We start from the raw sequence: 12,783 nt of genomic DNA on the forward strand, positions 1-12,783 counted from the left end.
AAAGAATTCAATTAAATATAGTCTGTAATTCTTATACTTTTAATAGAGAAAGAAAGTTTCTAGGTCAGGGGATAGCGTTCGGCGAAATCTCTTAACTTTTTGTTGCACACGAAGCGTTGCGTTGGGCAGCACAATTCTCGGCGGGTTACGATGATGAGAGCAGGATACAGGCAGTTCCGCTGGTTAATCGTCTCCGGCGAAACGCAAATAAAGTTCCGGCACAGCTGTATCATTAACCCCGTGGTGATTAACAAACCACAAGACGCCAGTATACGACCGTTGTTGACATGTCCTCTCTGTCAAAGTACATGACGTAGACATCGCTCGTTTTTACACTAAATGCACTGTCCGTGACGCTATCGTCCATAATTACACAGTTCGTCACATTCATTTAGTCTTAGCCACAAATACACAGTTCATAGAATTGTTCTTGTGTGTGAAGCACACCGTAAACTATGTCCACTCTGTTCTCGCATTTCAAACTTCGACAACGTCACTGAGAGCCATTTATATTGCACAGTTAATTAGTCTTCACTTTCACGGCTTGATAGAATGTGATATACAACAGTTCCACCACCCAAAACCAATACCAGCGAAGTTCATTCGCATAAAAGCACTGTTCGTGTCGGCCACAACAAAGTATTGTTAGCGGCACTTTCACAGTCCGGTTTATTTGCTCTTAAAGTTCGCTGGCGATGACATTACATACCGCAGTGGTAAAGAGAATTAACAATCTGATGGTTCGGTATCACTGCCCATACAATTACGTATGCTTTTCATAAAACACAGTACAATTTTTCCGCGCACGCTTCACAGACACACCATCCACCATCCCCTCTACTACACAACAACCTTTAGACTATCGATATCACTATCGCTGTCCCCTGTCTATAGATGTTATATCGTTATCGTAAATTACATAAATCTTTATAAATGTTATTGACTGCATTTTTCAAATGGCTCTGAGCACTATGGGACTCAACTGTTGACGTCATAAGTCCCCTAGAACTTAGAACTACTTAAACGTAACTAACCTAAGGACATCACACACACCCATGCCCGAGGCAGGATTGGAACCTGCGACCGGAGCGGTCGCGCGGCTCCAGACTGTAGCGCCTAGAACCGCTCGGCCACTCCGGCCGGCTGCATTTTTCACAATTAATAATATTCCAAAAGAGAACTTTACAAACTTTACCACAGGTACAAAGCAAGAAACATATTTATCCATTGGCAAACGAAATAATCACAATTACATCTTTACATTTAAAAACCACAGTAGAATGTTACATAATCACAATCAGAAATGCCCATATGAACAAAAGAAAAAGAATAGAAATCTAAAGAAAATAGAAAAAATTATATGCGTAATTAGCAATGCCTTCACAAGAGGACGACAATTTACGGCAACCGACGAGACTCATCGGGATCGGGTTAAGGAACTCGTAAGAGAAAATCGTCGGATAACTCAAACACAGCTCTCAGGTAAGAACGGCAGATCACGAGTGCGTGTGAAGGCCACCGTTGCAGAAAAGCTGTACAGAAAACTTTGCCCACGCTGGCTGCCTCTAATGCTCACCCCTGACATGGCACGGAGGACATTGGACATCTGTCAACAATTTCTTTTGCGTCTCGAGCGTGACAGTCGAGGCTTCCTTCATCATAATGTGACAGATTATGAAAGCTGGGTTCATCATTTTGACCCAGAAAACCACAGACTATCATTGAAGTTCCATCAAAAAGGGTCATCGACGCCATAATAGTTGTGGCATGCCATCAGCAGGCAAAGCCATTCTCACAGTTTTCTGCATTTGAAATTCACACCTAAAGGCACATTATAAACTCTGCTTTGCACTCAGACAACTGATTCGAAGAATTTACTCATACACAGAGCGCTCTCTCCTTCAGCATGACAGTGACAGACACACAAAGAGTGCTGCGACTTCTGCAGCCAGCAGCCACGTCGGCTTCACTGTCACCGATAATCCCCCGTACTGTCCCGACACGGCACCATGCGAGTTTCGTCTGTTTGCAAAAACTGAATACGTTCGGCTACTTCCCTTTGATGGTGCTGAAGTGGTGCAAGCAGAGGTGAGCTTCTGGCTCCGTCGACAAAGTGAAACACGACGCTAGGAAGAACTCTGCTTGCACCTAGGAAAATTGTTGTTTATTCAAACACGACCGCTTTCGCGGCTTTAAGCCGGATCATCAGGTGAACAACGTTAGTAGGTAATATGCATACGTATCGCTCCTAGTCAAAGTTTACTATTCAGAGAATATCGTCAGTTCTATTCTCTGAATAGTAAATTTTGACTAGGAGCGATGGGTATGGCTATGATCTTTTAACGTTGTTCACCTGATGATGCGGCTTAAAGCCGCGAAAACGGTCGTGTTTGAATAAACAATTTTTTTCTAGTGCTACGGTTGTCTGGAAATATAAAATAGTTTGTGAAAGTCAGACATTCTACAGTCACGGTATCAAAAAACTGGTCTCTCGTTCGCAGACGTGTGTTTGTCGCCAGGGTGTCTGTTTAGAAAGAAATGTGTAGACATGAACAGTAATGTTAATAACGTTTGCTTTATTCAAAAAGCTTTGAGAATTTTCACATAAAAAATTCTGTGACATCACTTTTCAGCATGACCTCGTACACCACAAGTCTTACGAATTTATGTACTACCAGAGGAACTTGTGTACTAGCACAGGTACGTTATTAAAAAAAAAACCGCATAGTCTAGGACGCCTAGGCACGGTTCGCACGGCCAGCCCCCCTCCCCGTTGGAGGTTCGAGTCCTCCCTCGTGTGTATGTTGTCCTTAGCATAAGTTAGTTTAAGTAGTGTGTAAACCTGGAGACCGATGACTTCAGCAGTTTCGTCCAAATTTCCCATTGCCGTCATAAGCCAAGAGACATTTACTTTGCAGTACCGTGGAACCGTGTAGTTATTCTTATTTGTGAGACAGGCGGTGTACTGCGATGATAGGTGAATAGTGGCGTCTGCTGTCAACTTCTTAAAAACTGCTTTGGGCGAGGCCGGTAAGGTACCTCAGCTAGTTGATCGAGTGCCCGGCGTCGCGACGTCCCGACGGAGGTACAGTGCGAGTCCGACATCTCATTTTGCCCGCCATGTGGCCGAGCGGTTCTAGGCGCTTCAGTCTGGAACTGCGCGACTGCTGCGCTCGCAGGTTCGAATCCTGCCTCGGCCATGGATGTGTGTGATGTCCTTAGGTTAGTTAGGTTTAAGTAGTTCTACGTTCTAGGCGACTGATGACCTCAGATGTTAAGTCCCAAACCGCTCAGGAGATCGATGTGTATATGGACAGCGTTTATCCAGGCAATTGTCGACTGCTGCAAAGCAGGGCGCAGTAACATCATATACAGAACAATTCCAAGGCGCTGTGCGGGTTTAGTAGCGAGTAGAACAGACGCAGCCGCCCCACCGCTTCGACCCTCAGTCCTTCGGTATGGCGACAAGTTAAGAGCCTGTCGAGAGCGGCACCCACGTACTTGACCACATTTTCCCAGTCTCCGTTCTTCTGCGTACCACTCCAGGATATCGCAAGCTGCGTGGCGTCAGTGGCGCATGAGCTGGACGTTCAGTCTTTGCGGGTATACCGCTGTGTCTTCGGCGTACAATGCGAGCTGATAGGAGTGGGCGTATTGCCAGATCCGCTGTAGACAGTTTTAACAATAAGGGTCCGTAGCACAGAACCTTGCATCTCACGTGTATTCAGCTGCCTGTGGCCCTAGGGTCTCTTGAGGAAATTCTTTGTTCTAGGATTCCAGCGCAGATGTATATAATGGGGGAGTATAAACGAGGATAAGTCAGTTATTATCCGCAGTTTAGTTACGTGTGTGTGTGGTCTTCAGTCCAGAGACTGGTTTGATGCAGCTCTCCATACTACTCTATCCTGTGCAAGCTTCTTCATTTCCCAGTACCTACTGCAACATACATCCTTCTGAATCTGTTTAGTGAATTCATCTCGTGGTCTCCCTCTACAACTTTTACCCTCCACGCTGCTCTCCAATACTAAATTGGTGATCTCATGATGCCACAAAACATCTCCTACCAATCGATTCCTTCTTCTAGTCAAGTTGTGCCACAAATTTATCTTCTCCCCAAATTCTATACAGTACTTCCTCATTAGTTATGTGATCTACCCATCTAATCTTCAGCATTCTTCTCTAGCACCACATTTCGAAAGCTTCTATTCTCTTCTTGTGTAAACTATTTATCGTCCACGTTTCACTTCCATACATGGCTACACTCCATACAAATACTTTGAGAAACGACTTCCTCACACTTAAATCTATACTCGATGTTAACAAATTTCTCTTCTTCACAAACGCTTTCCTTCCCGTTGCCAGTCTACATTTTATATCCTCTCTACTTCGACCACCATCAGTTATTTAGCTCCCCAAATAGCAAAACTCATTTACTACTTTAAGCGTCTCATTTCCTAATCTAATTCCCGCAGCATCACCGCCGGCCGCGGTGGTCTAGCGGTTCTAGGCGCTCAGTCCGGAGACGCGCGACTGCTACGGTCGCAGGTTCGAATCCTGCCTCGGGCATGGATGTGTGTGATGTCCTTAGGTTTGTTAGGTTTAAGTAGTTCTAAGTTCTAGGGGACTGATGCCCATAGATGTTTAGTCCCATAGTGCTCAGAGCCATTTGAACCATTTTTTGCAGCATCACCCGATTTAATTCGACTACATTCCATTATCCTCGTTTTGCTTTTATTGATGTTCATCTTATATCCCCCTTTCAAGACACTGTCCATTCCGTTCAGCTGCTCTTCCAAGTCCTTTGCTGTCTCTGACAGAATTACAATGTCATCGGCGAACCTCAAAGTTTTTATTTCTTCTCCATGGATTTTAATTCCTACTCCGAATGTTTCTTTTGTTTCCTTTACTGCTTGCTCAATATACAGATTGAATAACATCGAGGAGAGGCTACAACCCTGTCTCACTCCCTTCCCAACCACTGCTTCCATTTCGTGTCCCTCGACTTTTATAGCTGCCATCTGGTTTCTGTACAAATTGTAAATAGCCTTTCTCTCCCTATATTTTACCCCTGCCACCTTCAGAATTTGGAAGAGAGTATTCCAGTCAACATTGTCAAAAGCTTTCTCTACGTCTACAAGTGCTAGAAACGTAGGTTTGCCTTTCCTTAATCTTTCTTCTAAGATAAGTCGCAGGGTCAGTATTGCCTCACGTGTTCCAACATTTCTACGGAATCCAAACTGATCTTCCCCGAGGTCGGCTTCTACCAGTTTTTCCATTCGTCTGTAAAGAATTCGTGTTTGTATTACGCAGCCGTGGCTTATTAAATTGATAGTTCGGTAACTTTCGCATCTACCAACCCCTGCTTTCTTTGGGATTGAAATTATTATATTCTTCTTGTAGTCTGAGGGTATTTCGCCTGTCTCATACATCTTGCACACCAGATGGTAGAGTTTTGTCAGGGCTGGCTCTCCCAAGGCTATCAGTAGTTCTAATGGAATGTTGTCTACTCCCGGGGCCTTTTTTCGACTCAGGTCTTTCAGTGCTCTGTCAAACTCTTCACGCAGTGTCATATCTCCCATTCCATCTTCATCTACATCCTCTTTCGTTTGCTTAATATTGTCCTCAAGAACATCGCTCTTGTATAGACCCTCTATATACTCCTTCCACATTTCTGCTTTCGCTTCTTTGCTAAGAACTGGGTTTCCATCTGAGCTCTTGATGATATTCATGCAAGTGGGTCTCTTTCCTCCAAAGGTCTCTTTAATTTTCCTGTAGGCAGTACCTCTCTTACCCCTAGTGATATGATATGCGCCTCTACATCCTTACATAGCCATCCCTGCTTAGTCATTTTGCACTTCCTGTCGATCTCATTTTTGAGACGTTTGTATTCCTTTGTGCCTGCTTCATTTAAGGCATTTTTATATTTTCTCCTTTCATCAATTAAATTCAATATCTCTTCTGTTACCCAAGGATTTCTACTAGCCCTCGTCTTTTTACCTAGTTGATCCTCTGCTACCTTCACTATTTCATCTCTCAAAGCTACCCATTCTTCTTCTACTGTATTTCTTTCCCCCACTCTTGTCAATCGTTCCGTAATGCTCTCCCTGAAGCTATGTACAACCTCTGGTTCTTTCAGTTTATCCGGGTCCCAACTCCTTAAATTCCCACCTTTTTGCAGTTTCTTCAATTTTGGTCTACAGTTAATAACCAATGGATTGTGGTCAGAGTCCACAACTGCCTGTGGAAATGTCTGGTTCCTCAATCTCTGTCTTACCATTACATAAACTATCTGAGACCTTCCAGTATCTCCAGGCTTCTTCCATGTATACAACGTTCTTTCATGATTCTTGAATCAAGTGTTAGCTATGATTAAGTTATGCTCTCTGCAAAATTCTACCAGTTCCATATTCACCTACTACGTTTCTTTCTCTTCCTTTTCCTACTGTCGAGTTCCAGTCACCCATGACTATTAAATTTTCGTCTCCCTTCGCTATCTGAATAATTTCTTTTATCTCATCATACATTTCATCAATCTCTTCGTCATCTGCGGAGCTAGTTGGCATATAAACTTGTACTACTGTAGTAGGCGTGAGCTTCGTGTCTATCTTGGCCACAATAATGCGTTCACTATGCTGTTTATAGTAGCTTACCCGCATTCCTATTTCACTATTCATTATTAAACATACTCCTGCATTACCCCTATTTGATTTTGTATTTATAACCCTGTATCCACCTGACCAGAAGTCTTGTACCCCCTGCCACCGAACTTCAATAAGTCCCACTATATCTAACTTTAACAGATCTATTTCCCTTTTTAAATTTTCTAACCTACCTGCCCGATTAAGGGATCTGCCATTCCACGCTCCGATCAGTAGAACGCCAGTTTTCTTCCTGCTGAGTAGTATCCCCCCGCCCCCGCCCCCCCGGAGATCCGAATGGGTGACTATTTTACCTCCGGAATATTTTACCCAAGAGGATGCCATCATCATGTAACCATAGAGTAAAGCTGCATGCCCTTGGGAAAAATTACGGCTGTAGTTTCCCCTTGCTTTCAGCCGTTCGCAGCACCAGAACAGCAAGACCATTTTGGTTAGTGTTGCAAGGCCAGATCAGTCAATCATCCAGACTGTTGCCCCTGCAACTACTAAAAAGGCTGTTGCCCCTCTTCAGGAACCATATGTTTGTGTGGCCTCTCAACAGATACCCTTCGGTTGTGCTTGCACCTACGGTACGGCTATCTGTATCGCTGAGGCACGCAAGGCTCCCCACCAACGGCAAGGTCCATGGGGGGGGGGGGGGGGCAATTTAGTTATATTTTTGTTTATTTTGGTAGTACTGTCGTTTTAAGTTGACGACGCATGCTTCGTTTATTTGCTGTTATATATTTGCAATTTTCAAGCTGCTAGGTTAGTTTCGCTATCGCTGTCGTGCTGTTAATCGTGGCTGCTCCGCTGTCTATTTGCAGCAAAGAACAGCAACGTTTAGTAATTTGTTTTTTGTGGTCTGAAGGCGTATCTGGGGCCGAAATTCACCGTGGACTTTAGGTACAGTACGGGAACAGTGTTTTGCCACAACAGAGTGTCTACGAATGGATCGAAAAATTCCGAAATGATCGCACAGGTGTTACGCACGATGAAGAAGCCGGACGATCGTTTACCGCCACAAATGAAGAAACCATTGAGCGTTCACGTGAAAAGATTCTCTTAGACAGATGATTAACTATTGACGAAGTGGCACATCGTCTGCAAATTAGCCACGGTTCTGCCTACGAAACCATCCGCAACAGGCTTTGGTTTGATAAAGTTTGTGCCACATGGGTCACAAACAACTTACAGAGTTACATAAACAAACGCGCTTGGACATCTGCAATAAACATTTGGATCGCTGTGGTAACGAAGGGGACAACTTCTTAGACAGGATCATTACTGGTGACGAAACATGGATCCATCATTACGAGCCGGAGATTAAATGGCAGTGTATGGAATGGAAGCATCCAAATTCACCGTGCAAAAAATAAGTTCAAGACTCAACTGTCCGCAGGAAAACTGATGTTTACAGTTTTTTGGAACCCACAGGGTCCAGTTCTGGAACATTATGGGGAAAGGGGCACAACAATAAAGAGTGAGATGCTTACTGCCAGGCTAAAGCCTGCAATTCGAAGCAAACGCCCGCCAGCTGTCAGAATGTGTTACGTTGTTGCACGACAATTCCAGTCCGTATACTGCTGCCCATACTGCTGAAACGCTCCAGAAACTCAAATTTGAAGTACTGGGTCATGCTGCATATAGTCCTGATCTTGCCCCTTCTGACTATCACGTGTTTGGCCCATTCTAACAGGCATTAAGGAGGGGTCGTCGATTTGCCTCGGGCGTAGCAGTGAAAGAAGCGGTGCGTTCCTAGATCGCAGCTCAACCGAGAGCGTTCTTTTATGAGGGTATCAGGAAGCTTGTACAACGATGGACCAAGTGCTATGGAACGCAAGAAGACTATGTCGAAAAATGATGTTCTTGTTAGTTTCCTATTTGATTACAATGAAATTTTATAACTACTTTAAGGATAATAATTGACTTAGCCGCCTATGTTATGGTAAGTGCACAAGTTCGTAGCATACAGTGATAATAATAAACGCAATAGATACACGTAGCAGAGAGTTTAGTCACCAATAACATAATCTCCTTCTGTATTTACAACAGGCTGCCAACGGTGGGGTAACTTTTCCACTCCATGACTGTAGAAATCACGTGGTTTTGAGGCGAAGAACTCATCGAGATATGTTCGGAGCGCATTTTCATCCGGAATGGAAGTTCCTTGAAGGTTGTTCGATAGAGAGCGGAAAAGGTGAAAATCTGAGGGCGCAAGATCAGGTTAATAAGGTGGGTGCGGAACGACTTTATAACCCACCTCCTGTAGTTTTTTGTCACTCTAGCTAGCAGAAGGCGAGCTGGCGGGCGTTTCGTGGGGTAGCGTCACGTTACACAGTCTTCCTGGATTGTGTCTGCAAGACGTCCCAATTGTTGACAGTAATTGTCAGCAGTGGTGGTTACACCTCGGGGATGCAATTCGTAGTACACCAGACAGTCTCTGTTTCACCAGCTGTGTGACACTGTCTTTTGTGGATTAGCGTAGGTCTTCCTGTGGGGAGTTGCTGCTTTTTCGGGCGCAACCATTGCTTTCTTTTCCTTATGTTAGCACAAAGGCAGCGTTTCTCGTCATCAGTAACGATACAAGACAGGAATGGCTAGCGCTGTTCACGAACCGACTGATGGCGAGCGAGCAGAGATGCACGTGTGGCCGGTCACGCGCTGGATTTTGTGATTTTGGCTTAGGGAATGCTTTCGTTACCTATGCACCCTATTTTTCAAATGTGTCCCCACTGCATGCAAATATCGCACGACGGTGAAGTGATCGCAGTTCATCACGTTTGCCAGTTCTCTAGTACACCGACATGGATCATTGTGGAATACTGCGTTTAAACGATCTACATCAAACCCCGAAGGCCTTCCGGAACGTGGAGAGTCACTAATCTCAAAACGATCCTCCTTGAAACGAGGAAAAAACGTTGTTGCCGCGCTCCGTCCAGTGGCGCGTCCCAGACACGGCGCAGACGTTTCTGGGTGCCCCCGCTGCTGTCATTCCTCTGCGGAACTCAAGTAGAAGACTCTTCCGGAAATGTTCCGACTTCACCACTTGGCACTCCATTTTCTAGCGTCCACAGCTCCACTCACCATCTCCAAATGACAAAGTGAGAGTATGTAAACGTAAATAACAACAGTAAATTACAAATAAAGAATGACAAACAAGTTAGTCCATAGCAAGCAGAATACCAACACGCAAAACACAGACACTACGAAGTTATACCCAATCTAAAATTTTCATCCTTTGGTTTTGAAGCTCTAGCAGCGACCGTGTGTGCAAATTAAATTTTGGAAATTCAGGTCTACCTGATATGCTGATAACTGTTCTCTGCTACCTGCGCAAACCACGTTTTAGCACCTTTGCCTCTTGATCAGTGGAGACTTTCATCGAGTTCTGTAAAATGTAAACATATTTTAAGTAATAATCATTCTAAAAAAAAAAAAGTTTGTCTGCTGTGATTATTACATTTTTTTCTAGGATTTTTGGTTCTGTGCGGCTCTCTTTGCATTATTGTATACTTGTAGCTTCTCATCTGCAGCTAAATGTTGCTGTTATAAATTTGTTTTGCGCGATAACAAATCACTTTCTGTATAAACGTATTTTCGCTCCGCGAATATATTTTTCAGCTCTATGGTGCGGTTAGTTACTGTTATTTTCGTAGCATGTATCCTCATCTTCCTATTCATCTGTTGTGGAAAAACACAGAGAACTGCCATTTTTATAGGAACTCTACTCTGAAGCTGTACGTTTGGACTTCAGCAATCACATAGTTGATGTTGCTGTCCTGCGTCTGGTCCCTCTACATGCTTACCTGTTTTCGGACTCAGTCTGGCGCCAAATGTAGCGATTCTCTACAAACGTGCAACCCAGGCTGGGCGGTGTAGTAGATACAACAGGGGACTCTTTACTTTTTTCCCCTTGCGAGCTAATATTCCTCTTTGTAATCAAAATATAGCTCGAAAACTAAAATTATTCTTATAATTTCCAACTCCGTCTTGCAGGAAAGCAGAAACTCTCTTCAGAAGCATAAACCTTTCTTCCAGTGATATCTTCTGTAATAACATGTCGTTGACAGACTAAATTCTTGTAGCAAAATAAAAATTTTTTGGGCAACCAAAAAGCTATTTTCCGAATAAGTTAAAGCAAACTGACAGTTACTGGTCAGTTAGATTTGATGACTCCAAATGTCTTACTCCCGTGCAGAGGAGCGAAAGATCATTCTTGGGAACTGAGCTACTTTAATGAGTGCTGGTAAGTTGAAGTTTACTGCTTGAAGTTCAGTATTTACTGCTGGTATGAAGTGTGGCCAGCGCTTGTGAAACGTAAATGCTTTGTTATGTTTTCCCCGTCCTTAAGTTGGCTTGCTGGTCTTCGGGGCTAGATTGCGTGGTCGTGAAGACTCCTGAGGTACGATTGTCATACTGAAGGAACGCTCTTTAGCTTGGAACATACCGTGGATAAAAATTACATGTAGTGTTGCTATGAACGCGATCTGCTTTCTTTTGTGCAGTGTATGAATTGTCATACCAAGCAAGTGCCGGTGTAGTGCTCTCATTTGGTGATAAGATCTGCAGTAATCAGTGAAGATTTAGGGCCCGAGATATGGTCCACTTTTGCTCTGTTCCATTTCCACGTTTCAGATTGTTAATTGCGACACTAGGCAAGAACTGCCGCGGAGACAACTTCACGCCTACCTCCTTGCTCCTGCGTCCCTGCTATTCAGATATTCATTGTTTTGAGATTTCATTTTTATAACTCCTTTGGTAATACCTTTTCTTATGCTTACCGAGTCAGTACCCTGCCTCCAATGGCCGATATATCACCGAGGTGTCAGTATCTGTAGCTTCTTCCGTTTCTTATTGAGAACGCGGTCTTGACGTCTGCCGAAGCACAACCCGCCTGCCCTCATCGCTGAAACACCCCGCCCCCTCCCGCTCGGCCACCCACCACTCCAGCACAACGTTGGACTGCCGCCACACAGCTATTACGAAACCGAAGAATGTAGCTGCGTCAGCCGTATCGCAAGACTTCCGAGGCATCTGCCGAAATAGCTCAGTTGGGAGAGCGTTAGACTGAAGATCTAAAGGTCCCTGGTTCGATCCCGGGTTTCGGCATTAATTTTTCATTCCGTTACTTCAGTATCCCCAGAGATCCACTAGAGTTAACTCTTATATCTTGCAAAAGTTGTTGACGCCACATTAGACTATTACGTTTGATTCACCATATACTATTTTTGTTGTCCTTTATTTCTGTTACACCATTTTTTTGCTTTCCCACACTAAGATCTGTCCCCAGTAGAGGAGCTCGGTCGTCAGTTCCGTCATAGTGCTAGTACCCAGGATACACCAGCTGCGGGCCAGTTTGCCTCAGGTAACAGTAAAAGGCTTGATGACACCCTTCCCAACTGAACTAGCGCCGGCGTACAAGCCAGAGGCGTTGCAGCGTCGTACTGATAAAGGGCGCATACTGCCAAGTTCCGGTTAAATTTGACTCGATTTTGTAATAACTGAAATAATATCACATACACTTTCAGCTTGCGAGTTTTCATTTCGTTTTCTCCTTCACTTCTGGGTGCTACTTTTTTTTTCCAGACCGTATAGGCTATATACAAAGAGCCTGACAGTATCATCTCAATTAACCGTATGGCATTCCAACCCCTGTGTCCAGGATGCATGCAATGATTTGGTAGGGAAGGCTGTCTTACAGCTGTTGTACCCTCTCCTGTGGCGAGCTGGGCCACAACTGTTGTGTAGTCTGTCGGTAAACTGAAGAGCGAGCTAGCGAGTCCCCACTCTGCCTACCGTGCTACGTCACAGGCCGCTTCTACAGGCTGTTCCACAACGCAGTGCCGGCCCTGCCGCGGCGCGCGCTTTAAATCTGTGGCGACGCCGCGTACAGATACGTCCCGGCTGCTGCGTTTATTTTTAGACAAATGCCTTAAAACCATAATGAATACAAAAGACGATAGCTTCTTCGAAGCAAAACATTGTAGAGAAAATAATATTAACATTAGAACAGAAGTCAGGATTCTACTACAAACATAGAACCGAATGCCTATTCATGTTAATTTATGTTCCTCTATTCATAAGACGAACCAGATATAGTGCAATCAATCTGTAGAATTTGAGGATTTTTCTTACTTTGTGT

General features: G+C 44.2%; 1 non-coding gene across 1 annotated transcript; it reads left to right on the forward strand.

Moving 5' to 3' along the window:
• Positions 1–11,677: 11,677 nt before the first annotated feature.
• Positions 11,678–11,750, forward strand: Trnaf-gaa (transfer RNA phenylalanine (anticodon GAA)). The gene has a single exon. It is a non-coding gene; the product is annotated as a tRNA-Phe (tRNA).
• The last annotated feature ends 1,033 nt before the right edge of the window (positions 11,751–12,783 follow it).

This window comes from Schistocerca nitens, chromosome 10, assembly GCF_023898315.1.
Source record: "Schistocerca nitens isolate TAMUIC-IGC-003100 chromosome 10, iqSchNite1.1, whole genome shotgun sequence".
In the NCBI taxonomy this organism is placed as follows: Eukaryota; Metazoa; Arthropoda; class Insecta; order Orthoptera; family Acrididae; genus Schistocerca; species Schistocerca nitens.